The following is a 19429-nucleotide window of genomic DNA, read 5'->3' on the forward strand; positions in this document are numbered from 1 at the left end:
GCTTCAGTTCTCTAAACCTGCAGCACCGGTCGACCCTCCATCAAGCCCACCCATCCCATTAATGCCACCCCACTGTTAACAACAATACAGTTGGAGGGGGGGCTAACAGTGGCATTACTACATACTCCAAAGAGGGCTCTATGGGAACGAAGTACTACGTTAAATTTTTATTTTATTACTTATATTTTATCTATAAATATTATATCTCATAATTTTAAAATATAAAAACACATTCTCTTAGGGTTAAATTTTCGTAGTGAAGGAACCTATCTCATTTAAATACATTATAATTCTTCCTCAATTTATGCCGCTTCAGCTAACGACCCTAAGGAGGTGGAACGTAACCCCAGTGTAAATTGGGGCCTACTTGTATACTGTATATATTTTTTTCACTCACTCATTCATCTTTTTCTCACACCAGGGGGTGCAATGGTGTGAGAAAAAATGCATAACAGTTAAGCTAAATAAGCAAGAATATAAAAGATTAACCAACATTTATAGCTTGTGTTCTTTTTCTCATGCACTTGCACTCATTCATTCTTCTGGCTTTCATTTCATTTGTTCAACTCTTGCTTTCTGCATTGCACTCTCTGGGCACCTCAACTTACTCTTATTCTTCAGTTGAAGTGCGGGCCTAGCCCAAGTTTTTCGCAGGCCAGGGGAGAACCTAGTGATAGTGTTTGTACCAAATGTTTGTTTGCATATATAAAGTAATGTAAGTTAACTGTTCTTTAGGCCAATTACATTTCCACTCATTCCCATTCACCATATAACACTCATTCACTCATGGTGAGTCACTCTTTCACCAAAACTGACCTTTTTCCCTTCTTACCATAATTCCTAATTCACTCAGTGTAAGGCCTATTCATTGTCTTTCATTCTCATTCATTCTACATTGCATCCCCTTGCTACTGGCTTACTGATATTTTTCGCCTAATCTGCTTCCCTGTACATCTCCCTGCCCTACTTATTTGGTGTCCCCCAGGTTCCTGCACATGGAAGGGTAGTCCTGGGGAGTACTCAGGTCAATCTGGTTTTGTCATGTCAGGGCACAGAATACTGATATCCTGAGTTTTTATATTTTATTAAATAAATAAAGCAGTCCCAGCCAACCCCACTGTCAGTTACACATAATTTAGTAGTACTCTAATATACTTCCTCTCCTGTTTGCCCAAGTATAGGGAGGGGAAAGCTGCCATCACCAAAAAAGATAGATATGAAAAAACTGAGAATCAAATTACATAAAAAATAAATATACATATAATAGAATTTCAGCCAAAGTAAAAACTTCATCGCAAAGAGCTACATCTTTCAGTCTGTTGGAAAGCCAGCAGCACAAGGAGCTGCTGAGAACAGAAATGCTAGCATAAGGAGCTGGAGTTACTGTGGATATAGCACTCATATATGCCTCCACCAAAGCAAAGCCTTTTGGTATGATTCCACAGAACTTTAGGTAATTCGGCACTACACCATACCACATTACCAATCCAAGGCTTCCAGATGCAGAAGTCTTCTGCCTAAGAAATACACCAATGAGCCGAAACATTATGACCACGTACCTAATATGATGTTGGTCCTCCACATGCAGCCAAAACAGCTTGTATCCAGTGAGGCATGGACGATACAAGATTTCTAAATGTCTTGTGGTATCTGGTACCAACACGTAACCAGCAGATCCTTTAATTCCTGTAAGGTCTGTGGTTGAGACACCGCAGAGTTGCTATTCCAACACAAACCATAGATGCTTGATGTCTATGGAATTTGGAGGCCAGGGCAGTCTTCCTCATGTTCCGCGAACCAGTCTTGAACAATCTGGGTGGTGTGGCAAGGCACATTTTCCTGCTGAAAGGTGGCACCACCAGAGCCGAAGACCGTTGCCACGAAAGGGTGTACCTGGTCAGCAATGTTTAGGTAGGTGTCGGAGTGCCCAGCACATGGATGACTGGACCCAGGGTATCCTAGCAGAACATCGCCCAAAGCATGATACTGTCGCCACCCGGCTTGTTTTTGCCCCACGGTGCATCCAGGTGCTTTCACTTCACCGGGTAAACAATGCACGTGTACCTAGCCATCCACATTATGCAACAGGAAAATGGGATTCATCAGACCAAGCAACCTTCTTCCAATCACTAAAGGTCCAGTTTCACACTTGCATGCCAATTGTAGGTGCTCTCGCCAGTGAACCATATTAGCATGGGCACTCAGAACAGCTACACAACTCCATTTTCAGCAAGGTTCGATGTACTGTGTTGTGACACATTCCAGTCACCAGCATTCAAATTACTGGCGGGTTGCATCACAGTCCCCCTTATGTTGCCATGTACCATCCGGGAGACTTCGCACCCCTCGAGCATCGATGAGCCGTGGTCGTCCAACACCACACCGGCGGTTGGGTTTCCCCTCTGACCGTAAGCATCCCACCAGCCGTGCCATTTCATATATGCTCAGACCCAGTCATCTGGCCATTACAATTTGGCCTTTGTCAAAGTCGCTTAAGTCCGCTGCCTTTCCCATCTGAACGACAAGAATAACACTGATTAACGGAGCTCATTATCAGGTGCTTTTTATACCATGTCCCAACTCACAGTAGTTCACCTATAGTTGCTTTGATTTGTATAACGACTCACTGGTCAAGTTTTGGCTCATCAGTGTACAGCAATTGCAAAGGCTTGGAAAGACAAGTTCTCCTGTTTATCAACTAGACTCTTCTCATAACCTTCTGGCATAAGATCAAGATTACTCATCTGAGATACCAATTCAATTCATAGACTGCTGTACTCCTCAGTTGTACATATGTTCCCATGATTCTCTTTCACTACGACAACTAGACCTTTTAGTGACTCCTAAATCATGCAAGTTTGCATTAATGGAACTATGACAAGTCAATAAGAACAGTTTTTAAGTTTGGGGAAAACCATTTGAACTTTATTGAGGCTGCATTTCGTATATCTAGGAAAAATTTTTGTATAATCCACCCTTTATCACAAACACTCCTGCCAGACTTTTACCAGAGTATCCCAGATTCTTGCCTTTTCCTTTCTGGGATCTGCCAAGATGTCCACCTCTATATTCAGAAAAGAACAGGGAATGCCACAGCAGACGAAGTAAGCCAATGCACAATACACCAAATGCAGATCAATAGGCAATGTTCCAGTCACTACCTACAAAGCTGGGTTCAACACAATTCTGCATGTCATTCACATACTAAGGAGCATCACTCTGAATGGAACTGAACTTTCTAGCAAATACTTTTCCACTTACATGCTCAAACCAAATTGTGTATGGTGCACCAATACAGGGAGGAGAAAACTGCCATGAACAAAAATGATCAAATAATCAAATTACATAAAAAATAAATATTTTATCGGGAACATTTTTTTTTATTTATTTAATAAATCAGTCCCAGCTTTATTAAATACACATTCATACAGCAAGTCCAGCACCTTACCTTTTATTCCCCAGCTAACTCTAGTGATTTAAGTAATCATCCCAATAAATTTTCTCACCTTTTCTGATAGACATGCAATGTGTGAGACATGCAAGTCAAAGAACTGTAAAGCATAATCCCTAGATATTTTAATTGCCCTTCCGATTTTAGGCTCAACCCATTCATTCTCACAACTGGGTCTTCTACCTGAAAAATTACCCTTAAAGGCCATTGTCTTTGTTTTGGTTCCTAATGGTCAGTTGATGTACCCTACATCAGTTATTAAGTTCAAGCAAAGCCTGCTGTGACCTGGTTTCTAGTTGCATCTGTGAAAATCCTCCATTAAGCAGCACAAGATCATCAGCATATGCCACCATCTCTGTATGCTCGAAGTCCCTACACAACCAGGTTCGACATTAGTGGTCCAAAAATTGATCCTTTTGGGCATCCCCTGGTCACCTCTTGTAAAATGGAACCAACCAACCAATCACTGTACAGTGCGTGAAGTAGTCCTTTACTACCCTAAAGATTTCATGCTTGCATGCTTTATTTGATGTTACGACTTGCATGCTTTACTACCCTAAAGCATGCAAGTCGTAACATCATAAGAGCACTGCTCCATTGAATGGTGTCGAAAGCTCCCTCAAAATCAATAAAGATTCAAAGAACATACTGTTCAAGCCTAATATATAGTTCTGTAATGCACAAAGTGCATCTTCTATTCCACGAAATGGAGAAAACCCATATTGTGTGCCAGACCAGTGTAAGTTTTTTTTTTTTTTTTTTCAGTATAATCAGTAATCTGTCTCACCAGCATTCTTTCAAACACCTTTCCTAATCCAGGGAAGAGGACAATAGGTCGATAACATCAGGGATCTTTCTTTGGCCTAAATGGCCCCTTCAGTATCAGCTTTAATAATGCATCCTTTCTGGTGATTGAAAGGCACGCAAGCAGCTATTGAAGACTAACAATGTGGAGAGGAGGAAGTTAATGTACTTAAAGTACAGTATCAGAGGATACGGAGTGCATACATGCATGTGATATCTAATCAAAATTAACTGAATGTGGGCAATGAGAACCCATGGGGAATTATATATAAGCTATGTACTGGCAAGACTTTGTATGTAATGGAGATATGGCATACTCTATTGAAGGTGTTGACTAGGAAAATACGAGTTGGAAAGAAAGTATGTCTGCGGTTTTGGATTATCTGATCGGAGATACTATCTCTGAGAAATATGATGAGGAACATATGTTGATGTCAGCGTTAAGGAACAATGCTCGTCAACTGATACTAGGGATCCTTCTTGAAGTCTTTTTATTGTGAACTTGTTTATGTGTGTGTGTACTGTGTCGAGGTGGCCCCTAGCCATATGCCCATCTCCACCTAGAACTGTTTTTAAACATCAATACTGCTAAATGGGCATGATGTGAAAGAGGTGAATAAAATTTGAAACCAAGAAAAAAAAAAAAAAAAAAAAATATATATATATATATATATATACATACTGTATATGTATTTAATATAGTTAAATTAAATTTAATTTAATAATTTAGTTGATTTAGAACAGGACAGTAAATAAGTCAGTATTTCAAGGATTGTTTTTGTGTGTTGTGTGTGTCAGGCCTCTTAGCCACCAGTGAGCAGACAACTTTATTGTGAACAGTATTATATCAAATATTCTCCAGAACACTGTTCTGGAGAATATTTGATATAATATAGGCATAGTCATGCAGATTCTGAGTATGCAATAGAAATTGATCTACCAACTTACATAGCCACGCATTACTCATGCCTAAAAAAACATGGATTGCAACATAACTACTGTTTTTTTCTTGCTTAGAATCATTAGATAATTCTTTGAGGTGGCAGTAGCATGTTGGCTTGCTAGCATGCAGTCACCTCGGCACTATGGAAGTAGTTTCAGCAGGCAGGAGCCATTACAAGAGCTGGCCAAGGTTGTTGTTTGTTATTTGGTTTTTAGGAGCATTAGCAACTAAGGCCATATTGCTCCGGGGGTATGCGGTGGTCATTCCCTGTCCTTTTCGCATCCTCCGTATTTGGTGGTCACGGGCTCGAACCCTGGTCTAATCAAGAAGCGTGTGCTACGCACTGCTGCTCCTGCCCACCTGGCTACGAAGGCGCCCTGGCCAAGGTCACCAGAGACGCACGTCAACCAGAACGGACTGATATCTGGCTCTAACAGCAAGATGGAACCCTATGTCCTGTCATCAACTGACTCTTGACTGGGCCCACAGCTGAAAATATTTCCATCTGGACTATAAAGAAGGCCCAATTCAAGTGCTCTATGCAAGGAAGCTAATGGTTTGTATCCCATTAACCCTAAACCACCTCAGAGCTTGTCAAAAATGGTGCCCTGATCATGCAACTTGGACCCCTGACAAATAGGACAGTTCTGTTCTTTGATAAGAATCATTTTAGCCTACAAGATTCTAGCCATTATTTCATCTGGAGTACAAAACGAGGAATGCAGTATCATCCCTCCAACATCAAAGAAATGGACACTTACAGTGGAGGCATAATGATCAACAATGGCCACACCCTTCCATGTTTTTGATAGGGGTTCCATACCTGCACAGGTATCAAGAACAGATCCTCAAACCCTATGTGCAACATTTTTGCTGAGCAGTTGGCCCAGATTTTCTTTTCGGACATGATTAGTGCTGCCATCCGTCCTCATCTTTTATGTATCATGGAGTCAGGAGGAATTTCTAAAATTTTGAAAATATCCATAATTTTGGCTCTTAAAATTTGAAAATCTCCTGATCCTTATCATTGGTAAAATTTGTAAGGTGTACACCAATCAGCTTTGCAGAAGTAATCCCAAGAACTCCACTCCTGACTGTAAACAATGCAGACAGGAGTTATCATGCATTTGGAGTTAATGACATTTTGTTCGTGCAGTTTGACCTTTTCACTCCATTTTTTTTATTCTCTTTTCCATTCTTGGTGAGTAGACAATTCAAAATAAATTTTCTCTCGTTATTTATTTTACCTGAAATTCATTCTAATTAAGCAAATTTATTCTAAATTAAAATTACAATTCCACGTTTTTTTAATTAAGAGATCTCATATTTTCTATTCTTTCAGCAGTTCGTATAAACAATATTTTGATTTGTCCAGCTTCAAATCTTATTTATTTACGAGTAAGCATAGTTTTTGTATGCGATATTTCTTATCAGTTGAAGTAATAAGTCACTTCAAATAATTTTTTATTTCAACCATTTAAATTAAAATAATTCCTTGCAAGTTTGCGGACAACTTGAGGATGAAATATCCAGATTTTTGAAAGGGAAGTGTAGATGAGAAGGCAGAATGTATCATTTGCATTACCCGGAAAGCTAATCTCGGTTGCTAACAAGGGTTCAGGTGATTTGAACATCCACATCGTTATTTCTTATTTGGTTTTTAGGAGCATTAGCAACTAAGGCCATATTACTCTGGGAATGTGTGGTGGTCATTCGCTGACCTTTCGCATCCTCCGTATTTGGTGGTCACGTGGCTCGAACCTCGGTCTAATCAAGAAGCGTGTGCTAAGCACTGCTGCTCCTGCCCACCTTGCCACGGAGGCGCCGAACATCCACATGAATTCAGAGAAACATAACGTTAGATTCGAAAAATTTTGCAGCAGGGTAATGGACTTTTTAGTAAGTGCCCCTAAAAGGCTTGATGCAACAGTTTCTGGTTGCTGAAGGAACCCTTGCCTTTCATACATTGGCGCATCACCACAGCTATAAATTGATGTCTTGTACAGCAGAATTATTACTCAATATACTACTGATTCAGATATTGCTAGGAGGTTATCTTGTGCAAAAGCAAAGACTGAAGCCATAATTAATTGTCTTAGCAGCCGATTCAGTTGAAGAAGTTAAGTCCCTGCAGAACATACAGTTTTTTGGAGTTTCCACTGATGCCACTAATCATGAATTTCTGAAAATTTTCCGTATTCTTGTGCATTATTTTTACTGGAAAAATGGTGGCACAAAGGTTAAGCTAATAGAATTAAATAGCAAAGCAGATGAGACCGCAGGAACTATTTCTGGCTATGTTTATGAGACCTTGTGTAAAAGTGGCCTAGATACAATGGGAATAATGTATTTTCAAATTTACAAAGATTATTTGGTCGATCACTAAAAGGAGTGGGCTGCCTACCCACATTCTGCCTAACTGTATCCAGTATGGAGCAGATGCAATTGATGTAGATATTGACTCCATTGTTCTTAAGATTTTTAATTATTTCAGTGTCTACATTGTACGTGCTGAAAACCTAAAAAAATTATGCGAATTTACAGGTTACCTATAAAAAAACTTCTGTATTATAGCAGAACACGCTGGCTTTCTCTATTACCTGCAATTGAAAGGATTATAAGTATTTCTCCAGCCCTAAGGTCTTTCTTTTTGTCTCAAGAAATCCCCCCAAGATTTTAAAACTTTTCTTTGAAGATGAGTTTAGTGAAACTTATCTTGTTATTTGCTGAACTGTAATGTCAGTCTTCAATTCACATATAATGAGCATTGAAAGGAATAACAATTCTTTGATAGAAGTTATTGAAGCTCTTGCTTCTGTAAGCGATATTCTATCCGAAAGAAGTGAATGTCAGTTAATTTCCTTTAAAGTGAAGGAAATGTTGGAGAAGAGGCAAGGATATACACAGGAATGTGGAGTTTTTAGAAAAAATATCCAGAACTTATATTCATCATTCACTGAATACTTGGACATGTGGTTGAAACCACTGGAAGACATTTCTTCATTCAGGTGGATGTCTTTAAGAGAGCCACTTGAATGGGATAGTGTGGTTTCAACAATTAGGTACCATCATACAAAAGGAGTGGGTGTGGATGATGTGAAGTACTTTGATCAGTTTTGTAATTTAAAAAAAAAATTGTAGCGGAAATTAAGGACACTGATGTTTCTGTTCTTGTAATGTAAGATGGGCTAATTATTTTAGCCACTGTAAGAATGAAGAGTTTTTCAGAGCTGTTAATAATTGCTCAATTTTTCTTTTCCATACCAACAGTCTTTCAATAAATTCATAAATAATGCATTTATTGAAAGACTGTTTTCAATGATGGAGATGCAGTGGTCTAAGGATAGAAATTCGTTTACTGTGGATTCAATTAAGGGACTAATGCTTACAAAATTAAATTTCAATGACATGCTGTGTAAAGATTTCCATTCATATTTATCCAAAAAGATTTACAGGCAAAAATTGCATTAGTAGAAAAATATATATATCAAAAAAAAAAAAAAAAATGTAGAGAACAGAGAGAGAGAGAGAGGGGGGGGAGAGAGAGAGAGAGAGAGAGAGAGAGAGAGAGAGAGAGAGAGAGAGAGAGTAAAGAACAGAGAAAAATTCGTTTATTGTGGATTCAATTAAGGGACTAATGCTTACAAAATTAAATTTCAATGACATGCTGTCTAAAGATTTCCATTCATATTTATCCAAAAAGATTTACAGGCAAAAATTGCATAAGTAGAAAAATATATATATCAAAAAAAAAAAAAAATGTAGAGAACAGAGAGAGAGAGAGAGAGAGAGAGAGAGAGAGAGAGAGAGAGAGAGAGAGAGAGAGTAAAGAACAGAGAAAAATTCGTTTATTGTGGATTCAATTAAGGGACTAATGCTTACAAAATTAAATTTCAATGACATGCTGTCTAAAGATTTCCATTCATATTTATCCAAAAAGATTTACAGACAAAAATTGCATTAGTGGAAAAATATATATAAAAAAAAAAAAAAAAAATGTAGAGGAGAGAGAGAGAGAGAGAGCGAGAGAGAGAGAGAGAGTAAAGAACAGAGAAAAATTATAGGTGATCTGAGTGGTAGCTGATACACCCAAGTGCATTTTATTTACAAATTTTGTGTGTTGTCTGGCTCTAGTCGCAGAAGAGAACAGTCTGAGTTTTGGTTGCTGTAAAGGGATAAGTATTTTTAATTTTTACCGCATTCTTCGTTAATATACAACATTGTGTTTTACAGAGATATTAAATAGGTTTAGAATGTTCATTAGCTTCTTATTTCAAATTTAACTAGTGATTTTTTGGAAGTTACAACTTGCAGGGTTGGCACCAATATTGTTGAACTAGCCACCATATTGTAGTCAATAAGAAATTGGAGGCTTGAAGTGGTGAAACCCGTGTTTAGTCTCTAGAGCAAAGTTTCCGGCACCCCCCTCCCCCCATACTTCTCCTTCAACCCATGCACGGTACTAAGTACTATAGGTTTTGATACCTTTCGTGTTTGGGGTTTTCATAAAAAAAAAAAAAAAAAAAAAGAAATAGTGTAACGTATATATTAAACTGATAGTGTGAAGTATAAAGTAAAACTATAAAGTAGCATAATACAAAGCACTCGTTTCGGAATCTCATAGCTTATAGTATTATCAATTAATCAAAAATATTATTAATCTTATTAAATTTCGTTGTTAATTAAATTGTATTTAAACGGAAATCATGACCTAGACTAGAGCTGCGAAGCAAATATCAGACTAGCGCAAGTGCTGCGATTCAGGGGAGAAATGAAGGGGGCGATTCTCCAATGCATCAGTCTCAAAAAATGTGTGAAATGTGAAAATGTTTGCTGAACTTTCTAAAACGGGACATGATCTAGCCAAGGAGGATGTCTTTGTATGGGTACTAGATGCCTAGAGTGTCAAGAAATTAGGCACCAACTCAGTTCTGATGGGGGTCTATAAGAGCTTGAGGTGTAGGGTAAATGCCCTTGAAGAAATTAATACGAGGGGCCCATCAAGCTCTCAGCTGCCCACCTCAATGGCAGAGCTCACTCTTGTGCATCAGGCAACACAGAGCCAATCTGCAAGGCAGAATACGTTGGTCGCAAAGTTATTGTTGGTGACTCTATTGTCAGGGAGATGAGAAATAAAATATACTATGCAAGAAGGACAGGTGGAACAGGACCAGGGTATGTCTGCCAGGGGCCAAAGTTGATGCCGTAGAGCAGATATCTTTTAAGGGCACAAAAGGTGATATTGTTGTACACGTTGGAACTAATTACATTAAGAGTAAGAGAACTGCAGATTTACTCAACAAGTACAGGTCAATGTTGAAAAAAGTTGCGAGTTAAATTTGAATGTAAAAGTGTCTACAATTCTGCCCAAGAGAGATTGTGCAAGGCTCAAGGGATAGAATTTTTTTCAGCCTGGTCTGTGCTTGTTGACAGGAGAGACTGCTTCTACAGGGATGGAGTACACTTAAATAGAAAGGGTGCAAGAATATTTGCTGATGATATCGAGGCAGAGTTAAGTGGGTCGGAAACCTGCTAGTTTGGGGGATACACAGACTAATAGATTAACAGTAGCCACTGGCAGAAGTAAAAGTGATTCTAGCTTCTAATGAAATGCAATTGAGCAGCAGCCTGGAAAGCAAGGCAATGGGGATTTCCAGGACTGCTGGAAGTCATAGTGGAACAAATAAATACATGGGCTGTGTTAGGGTAACTAAGAGTAGAAACAGGTGCATGTATAATTGCATGTATGCTATTTATCTATGCTATGTATGCTAGGAGTACAGTTAATAAATGTGATGAGCTCGAAGTGCTAGTCAAGCCATCAAAGGTAGATATTGTTGGGATATCAGACATGGTATCACACAGACATAAGCAGTGCAGAATTGGAATTTGGGGAGAACAATGTGTACAGAAAGGATAGAAAGGGAGGAGGAGTTATGCTGTTAGTTAAGACTCTAAGGAAGTGCATCCGACTGATGTTGGTGGGCAATGCAATGTTGAGTCTGTTTGGTGTGACAAACACTGGGAAAGGAAAAATGAGAGTAGGTGTGTGTTATAGGCCTAATGAATCTTAAGAGTATAATGAGCAATTGTGCAGAGAAATGGAGTGGACCGGTAAATCAGAATGTCTTATAATGGGGGATTTTAACTTTACAGATATTGAATGGAACTTATGGGTTGGTCACTCGCACATTAGAAAGACTTTTATGAATTTATTGGATGACTGTTTTCTACAGCAACATGTTTGAGAGGCAACAGGAGGGAGTAATACTCTTGATCTGATTATCAGCAGTGATTATTCTTGCTTGAAGAATTTTCAGATAAAGGAATCACTGGGTGACAGTGATCACAGTGTACTGATGAGGTATTTACTAAAAGATGTAACTACCATCAAGGGTAAAGGAAGGGCTTTTTCTTTCATAAAGGTGACTTACAGTGATCTCAGACTCTTGATCTGATTATCAGCAGCAGCAGCAGCAGCAGTAGTAGCATTTGATGCAAGAAAGCAAGTGTATGAGCTTATGCAGCATCAGCCAAAAAAAAAAAAAAAAAAAAAAATCACACCATTCCCTCCAAATGCCTGTCCAGTTCCTCCTTAAATTTATTCAACCTATCAACTTCCACAACGACAGATGGAAGTTTGTTCCAGCAATTAACCACCCGCTGGCTAAAGGCAAATTTCCGCACATCTAATCTACATCTGTCTTTTCTTAATTTGAATTTATGCCCCCTTAGGTTCGTAACCTGAACAAGTGGAAGGATCCCATCAGAATTCATGGTGCTCAACCCATTCAAGGCCTTATACACCTCAATCAGATCACCGCGCAGGTGCCTAGTCTCCAGCCACTGCAATTTGCAGAACTTAAGCCTCTCTTGGTAAGAGGATCCCTTCATTCCGCTCACCAATCTTGTTGCCGTTCTCTGTACACGCTCAAGTAAATCTACATCCTTCCTAAAATGAGGCCTCCAGACCTGTATGCAGTACTCAAGGCGTGGCCTGACCATTGCTTTATACAGAGGTATAATCACCTCCTTTCCCTGCTAGCAAAATTCCTATATATCATTGACAAAACCCCATGACCTGCCCTGGCACCCTGTCTGCATTGCTCAGAAAACTTCATATCTGACTGCACAATTACTCCCAGGTCTTTTTCATTTTCTACCATCTTAAGTGTAGTACCACACAGTTGGTACGTTTCTCTGGGGTTACTTCTACCCATATGCAGTACTTTGCATTTGTCAAGGTTAAACTTCAGTTGCCACTTCTTAGCCCATCTGCCCAAATTATCTAGATCCTGTTGCAGTAGCACACTGCCATTACTGTCATTAACAACCCTGCCAACCTTTGTGCCGACCGGGCTAGCCGAGTGGGTAAAGTACCTGCCCGGCAACCCAAAGGTCACGGGTTCGATTCCCGCCTCGGGCTTGGATCAAAGTACTGCAAAAACCTTGGGAGGTGCAATATGGCCACAGAAGCCGATGCGCCAACAACTACCAAATCAAAAAAAAAAAAAAAAAAAAAAGCCAACCTTTGTATCATCTGCAAACTTCGACATTAAGCCTGATATACCTTCATTAATATCATTGATAAATATACAAAACAACAGTGGACCTAACACCGAACCCTGTGGGACTCCAATAATAACATTAGTCCAAGAAGAGCAGCTCCCATTGATTACTACCCTCTGTCTTCTCCCACTTAACCATCCTTTTATCCATTGTAGCAACTTACCCTTAATACCATTCTGCTCCAATTTGTACAATAGTCTTCCATGCGCAACAGTGTCAAAAGCTTTCCTGAAATCCAAATATATGATATCAAAATTATTTTTTGCATCCAGTTCCTTTGTAACCACATTATAATATCCTATCAAATTTGTCAGACAAGACTTTCCCTTAACAAACCCATGCTGTGTCTGAATTATTGCTGCAGTCTTGTCTAGATGATCCTGCAATTCATCTTTAACCAGTGACTCCATTATTTTACCCGGAACAGAAGTTAAACTAACTGGTCTGTAATTACTCGTGTCACCCTTCGATCCCCCTTTGTGAATTGGTGATACATTTGCACATCTCCAGTCCGTGGGAACCTTCCCTGAGTCCAAGGACGCTCTCATAATTATGGCTAAGGGTTTGCTTAGTTGCTTTGCGCCTCCTTTAATATAACTGGATAGATCCCATCCACCCCAGGTGCTTTTCTTATGTTTAACTTCAACAATTTCTCCTCCACTTTACTTTCAGTTATTACAAAATCATTAAGTATCCTGCTACAATTTGATAACCTTCTGCCATTTTCAAACCTTAATAATTCCTCATGTGTGAATGTAGATGCAAAATTCTCATTCAGTTTGTTTGCTATCTGAGCAGGATCATCAACAGTCGAACCGTCGATGTCAAGTGGACCAATCAGATTCATCCCCTTCCTTTTAGAGTTTATATAAGTAAAGAAATCCTTGTTGTTTTTCTTAGCATCTTTTCACAGGGATTTCTCGTAATCTGCCTTTGCCTGCCTAACCTCCTTTGTCACCTGATTACAGACTAGCTTATATCTGCCATAGGCTTCTGAGTCGCTTGATAATTTATATGCATCCCATGCATTTTCTTCTCTATTACGAGTCTCATTAGATAACCATTTAGGCCTAAAACTTGAACAATATTTCTTAATAGGTATGAAACTTTTAGTAGCTTCCACGATTAATTGCTTGAATGCTTCCCACTTACAATTTACTGTTGGTAACATCGTCAGTTTATCCCACTGTACAGAATTTAAAAACTGTCGGAGACCACTGTACTCACCTTTACGGAAGCAAAAACCCTTTCCTTTATCCCTGATGGTAATTAAATCTTTAAGTAAATCCCACATCAGTACATTGTGATGACTTCCACCTAGTGGTTCCTTTATCTGCAAATTCTTAATACACGAATGATCACTGCTGATTGGTCCTTGAGGTTGTCACAGACATTCTCTCAGATATGCCAGACAAGCTGTTCTTGCTACCTGGGAGTCTAAAACGCTGATGGAACTGATATTCGGGTGATACTCAAGTCAAGTGGACCCAATTTCAGCGAAGTCCGGAAGGTCTATGACAGCCAATTCCTCTGCTTGCACCTTCACGATGGTGGGACTGTTAGTAATCCTGGGTATAACCTTCATGCACAAGTACATGGTGGGTGACCACCCAGGTGTGAACCAATGTAAGCAGGGGTCGAGGTGTGCCGTCCACACCACATGGAGGAACGCCGTCCCTCTATGTTACCAGGCAGTACTAGGTGGTAGATGACTCTCATCAACCGGTGAAATACCACCACTTTGCTTATTGGAGGCTTGAAGTGGTGGAACCCATGTTTACACTCTAGAGCTAAGTTCCAGCCAACCCTTCCCTATCTCTTCCATCATGCATTATGATTGATGATTTTTGAGGTTATGATGAATCTCGTGGCGAGATCCAATATTCCTTACATTTCGAGGGTACAGCTCTAAAATGGTGTTCGCAGGCCGGCCGCTAGATAGTGCACCGGACCAAACCTATTGGTAACTCTCTAGGAGGCTTCCGCATCAGCTAGTGTATAATCTTGCTACCTCTACTCTGCCAGATAGTGACTGGAGGGAGTCCAAGTAGTGTGTATGCGGGGAGCATTGTCGAGGCCACGTTATGTCAAGGATCTGGGTATATTCTTACCACATGTATGCCATATCCAAAAATTTCATTACTTCATACAGCATGTCCCACCCACTTTTTCTTACTATTGAATACACCATGAATTGTGAAAATAATAGAGCAAGTTATCTGTGAAAAGATCTAAACCTCCCAAGGACTTCCTAATTCATTTCACAAATAATACGTGGTCTCAATTACAATCTCAACGATGTCCATTTCCACTTGCAGTCTTCCAAACCCGATGTACTTTTTCTGACTGAATCTCAGTTATCAGTTGATTCAACTACTGCTCATCTCAGATGTCCAAATTATTTGCTCTATGATTCCTTTCGCCTCAAAGGTGGTACTTGTGCATATGTCCGTTCTAATATTTCCTGTCAAAGACTTGGCAATTTGGAATCTCCTCTCTTTGATCTTCTCTGGCTTAAAATCTCTCTACCTCATTGTGTAAAATTCATCTGTTGTCTCTACCGTTCTCCCAACTCCACTAATCACTTGGAGCTCTTTGACTTCCTCTCTTTGCAACTTGACTTTCTCCAGTCCAACTTTCCTAACAGTGAGGTAATTTTCCTTGGTGATTTTAACATTCGCAACTCCAGCTGGCTTCCGTTTTCTAGTCACACCGACTCAGCAGGTCGAGATGCTGAGGCTTTCGCAATTACTAATGACCTAGCACAGATTGTTCATTTACCTACAAGAATACCAGACAATCCTAATCATACAGCCAATACGCTTAATCTTTTTCTCACAAACCCTTCTAAGTACAAGGTTGAAGTGAGAGGTCCTTTAGGCACTTCAGATCACAACTTGGTGATTGTCTCTTCTCCAATGGAGCCTTTATCTCATGGCTATTCCCAACCGCGTGTTGTTTGGCATTACAAGAATGCAAAATGGGATGATCTGCGAGATTTCTTTTCCTTGGTCTGATTACTGTTTCAAAACTTTTGATGTCAACGTTTGCTCAGATCGTGTCAGTGAAATTATTCTTGCAGGAATGGAATCCTTTATCCCACACTCCACTTTAAAATCTCGTCCTTTATCTAAACTCCTATTCTTTGCTGCCTTTTTTTCACTTTCTTATTCCAAATGTGTTTTTCCTTCTGCTTGGAAATTTGCTCATATCCAGCCGGTTCCTAAAAAGGGTGACAAATCCCTCCCATCCAATTATCGTCCCATTGCAATTACTTCTACTCTTTCTAAAGTAATGGAGAAATCAATTAACCGCCAACTCTTAAACTACCTAGAAACCTTCCGTCTGATCAACGATCGCCAGTATGGATTCCGTCAGTGTCGATCCACTGGTGATATTCTGGCTTATGTTACCCATTTATGGAATAATTTAATGGAAAGGTTCGGTGAAACACAAGTAGTTGCTCTTGACATCTCAAAGGCTTTTGATCGTGTTTGGCATAAAGGTCTTCTAAACAAGCTTCCATCTTATGGTTTGCCATCTGTTTTTAGTAATTGGTTATCCAGTTTTCTCTCTGATCGCTCACTGAGGGTGATGGTAGATGGCTCCCTGTCTTCTAACTTCTCCACTAATGCCGGTGTCCCCCAGGTTCAATTCTTTCCCCCACTCTTTCCCTCTTGAATATCAATGACCTTCTTCCGTTGACTGGAAATCCTATCCATAGTTTTGCCGATGATAGCACATTGCATTCAACTTTCCATTTTGAGAAACCTTGTCCAGCTCAATCAGCTTCAAGTTCTCGAAAATCTGCTGCCAATTCCTTAAATGCCGATCTGCAGGTAATTCTCCAGTGGGGCAAAGAAAACTTAGTTGATTTCAACCCTTCTAAAACTCAATCTTGTCTTATATCTTGCAAAAAGGATTCTTCTGCTCCTATGCTTATCTTTAGTGACACTCCGATTTCTAGGCAAAATGATATAACTCTTTTGGGGATTACCCTGACTTCTAATCTCTCTTGGCACAAGCACATTACAAATATTGCTTCCTCTGCATCTAAAAAACTTGGTTTTCTCTTTCGTTCTCGGCGTTACTTTTCTTCCAAACAGCTGCTCACTCTGTATAAATCGCAAATCCGCCCTGCCATGGAATATTGCTTTCACATCTGGGGTGGTGCCCCCAAAACCTCTCTCAGGCTTCTTGATTCCATTCAGAAGAGGGCAGTTAGGTTAATTAATGATTAATCTCTAACAGTCTCTCCACTCGCTTTCTCATAGACACACTGTTTCTGCTGCATGCCTCTTCTACAGATACTTCCATGGGCACTGTTCTTCTGAATTGGCTTCTATAATACCCGCTCTCTCTTTCAAAACAGTCCGAACACGTGCCGCCACTAGCCAACATCCATTTACTGTCCAACTTCAAACCCACAGAAACAACTTTTCATCTTCCTCATTTATTCATTCAACTGCCGTTTTCTGGAACAACCTTCCTTCATAAGTATTTCCTGAAAATTACAATCTACAGAAGTTCAAGTCCAATGTCAACAAATATCTTCTTTCGTCTTCTCAACCTCCAACCCAAGCACGGTACTAAGTACTATAGGTTATAACACCTCTCGTGTTTGGGGTTCTCATAAAAAAAAAAAAAAAACCAGATCAAGAGTATCACTTTCTCTGGTTGCCTCTCGAACATGCTTCTGCAGAAAACAATCATCCAATAAATCCACAAAATTCTGACTAGTGTGTGAGTGACCAACCCACAAGTTCCAGTCAATATCTGGGAAGTTAAAATCCCCCATTGTAAGACATTCCAATTTACTAGCCCACTCTATTTCTCTGTACAACTGTTCATTTTACTCATTCGAGTCATTATTCATGTGAGTCAGTGATTATTCATGCATTAAGAATTTGCAGATAAAGAAACCACTGGGTGACAGTAAAAGGGCTTTTAATTTCGTAAAGGTGACTACAGAGGGTCTCAGACAGTTTTTAAATTCTGTACAGTGGGATCAACTCATGATGTTCCCAACGTTGAATTCTAAATGGGAAGTCTTCAGGGACTTAATTTGAGGTTAATAGGCTTTTCATTCCAATTAAAAAATACTGTTCAAGGTTAAGGCCTAATGGATCTCAGATGAACTAATGAGACGTGGCAGAGAAGAAAAATGTATGGGATGCATGCAAAGTATTAGGTGACACAGACGCCTATGGCAGATATAAACTTGTCTCTAATTAAGTCACAAACGAGGTTAGGCAGGCGAAGGGAGATTACAAGAAATCCTTGGCAAAGGATGCAAAGAAAAACAGCAAAGAGTTCATTACTTATGTAAACTCTAGAAGGAAAGGGATGAATCAGATTGGACCACTTAACATAGATGGGTTGACTATTGATGATCATGCTCAAGTAGCTGATAAACTGAATGAGTATTTTACCTCTACATTCACACATGAGGAGTTATTGAATGAGGGGAGTGCCAGAAGCTTATTAAACTCTAACAGGGGGCTAAGTGATTTTGTAATAACTGAGAGCAAAGTGGAAGAGAAATTGTTGAAGTTAAACCTAAAAAAGGCACCCGGGGTGGACAGGATCTATCCAATTATATTAAAGGAGGCACCAAAAGAAGTAAGCAAATCCTTAGACATAATTATGAGAGCTTTCTTGGACTCAGGGGAGGTACCCATGGACTGGATGTATGCAAATGTATCACCAATTCACAAAACGGATTCAAAAGGTGACAAAGATAACTATAGACCTGTTAGTTTACAAAACATTATTGTTTTGTACGATATTGACGAAGGTATATCAGGTTTAATGTCCAAGTTTGCAGATGATACAAAGGTTGGAAGGGTTATTAACGACAATAAAGACAGTATGGTCTCGGAATCAAATAGCATTGCAGTGTCCGAAATGCCTTCGTCATGCGGTAGAGGACGTTGAACGGGAGGTCGCGTGAACAGCAATCCCGCTGGAAGTCAGCATTTGCGAACCGGTTCCAGAGACAGTAGGATGGATGAGTATTCAAACGTTGAATTGGCCGACATGCACCTCGCGTATAGAGCTGTGGACTGTAACGGGCGTGCCGCTCTGCGCTTGTACCAGGAACATTTCATGCACAGGCGTGCTCCTCATCATACAATTTTCGCACATGTGCACAGAAGGTTATGTGAGACTGGTTGTTTCACGAGAGGTACCATGAATCGAGAGCGAACGACGAGGACGCCAGACAATGAGGAGAATGCCCTACGTCTTGCAGAAGGCAGTCCGAGTACGAGTACAAGTACTCGAGCGATAGGCCAACAATTGGGTATTTCCCCAATCCACTGTATGGAGGATACTGTCAACAAACCAAATGAGTTCATACCATCTGCAACGTGTCCAATCATTGGAGCCTGCAGATTATCCACTCCGGATGACTTTTGCTACTTGGTTTCTTCAACAGAAACGGTTCGCGAATGCTGACTTCCAGCGGGATTGCTGTTCACGCGACCTCCCATTCAACGTCCTCTACCGCATGACGAAGGCATTTCGGACCCTGCTATGCTATGTGATTCCGATTTGTCTTTGTGCCCCCTACACCTCCTGCAAGTTCGTCACACTGGTAGTGAATCACCCTGTATAGGAATTTTGCTAGCAGGGACAGGGAGGTGTTTATCCCGTTATAC

The sequence above is a fragment of the Mastigoproctus giganteus genome, chromosome 9 (assembly GCF_048544385.1).
Source record: "Mastigoproctus giganteus isolate SK-2022 chromosome 9, ASM4854438v1, whole genome shotgun sequence".
NCBI classification, from domain to species: Eukaryota; Metazoa; Arthropoda; class Arachnida; order Uropygi; family Thelyphonidae; genus Mastigoproctus; species Mastigoproctus giganteus.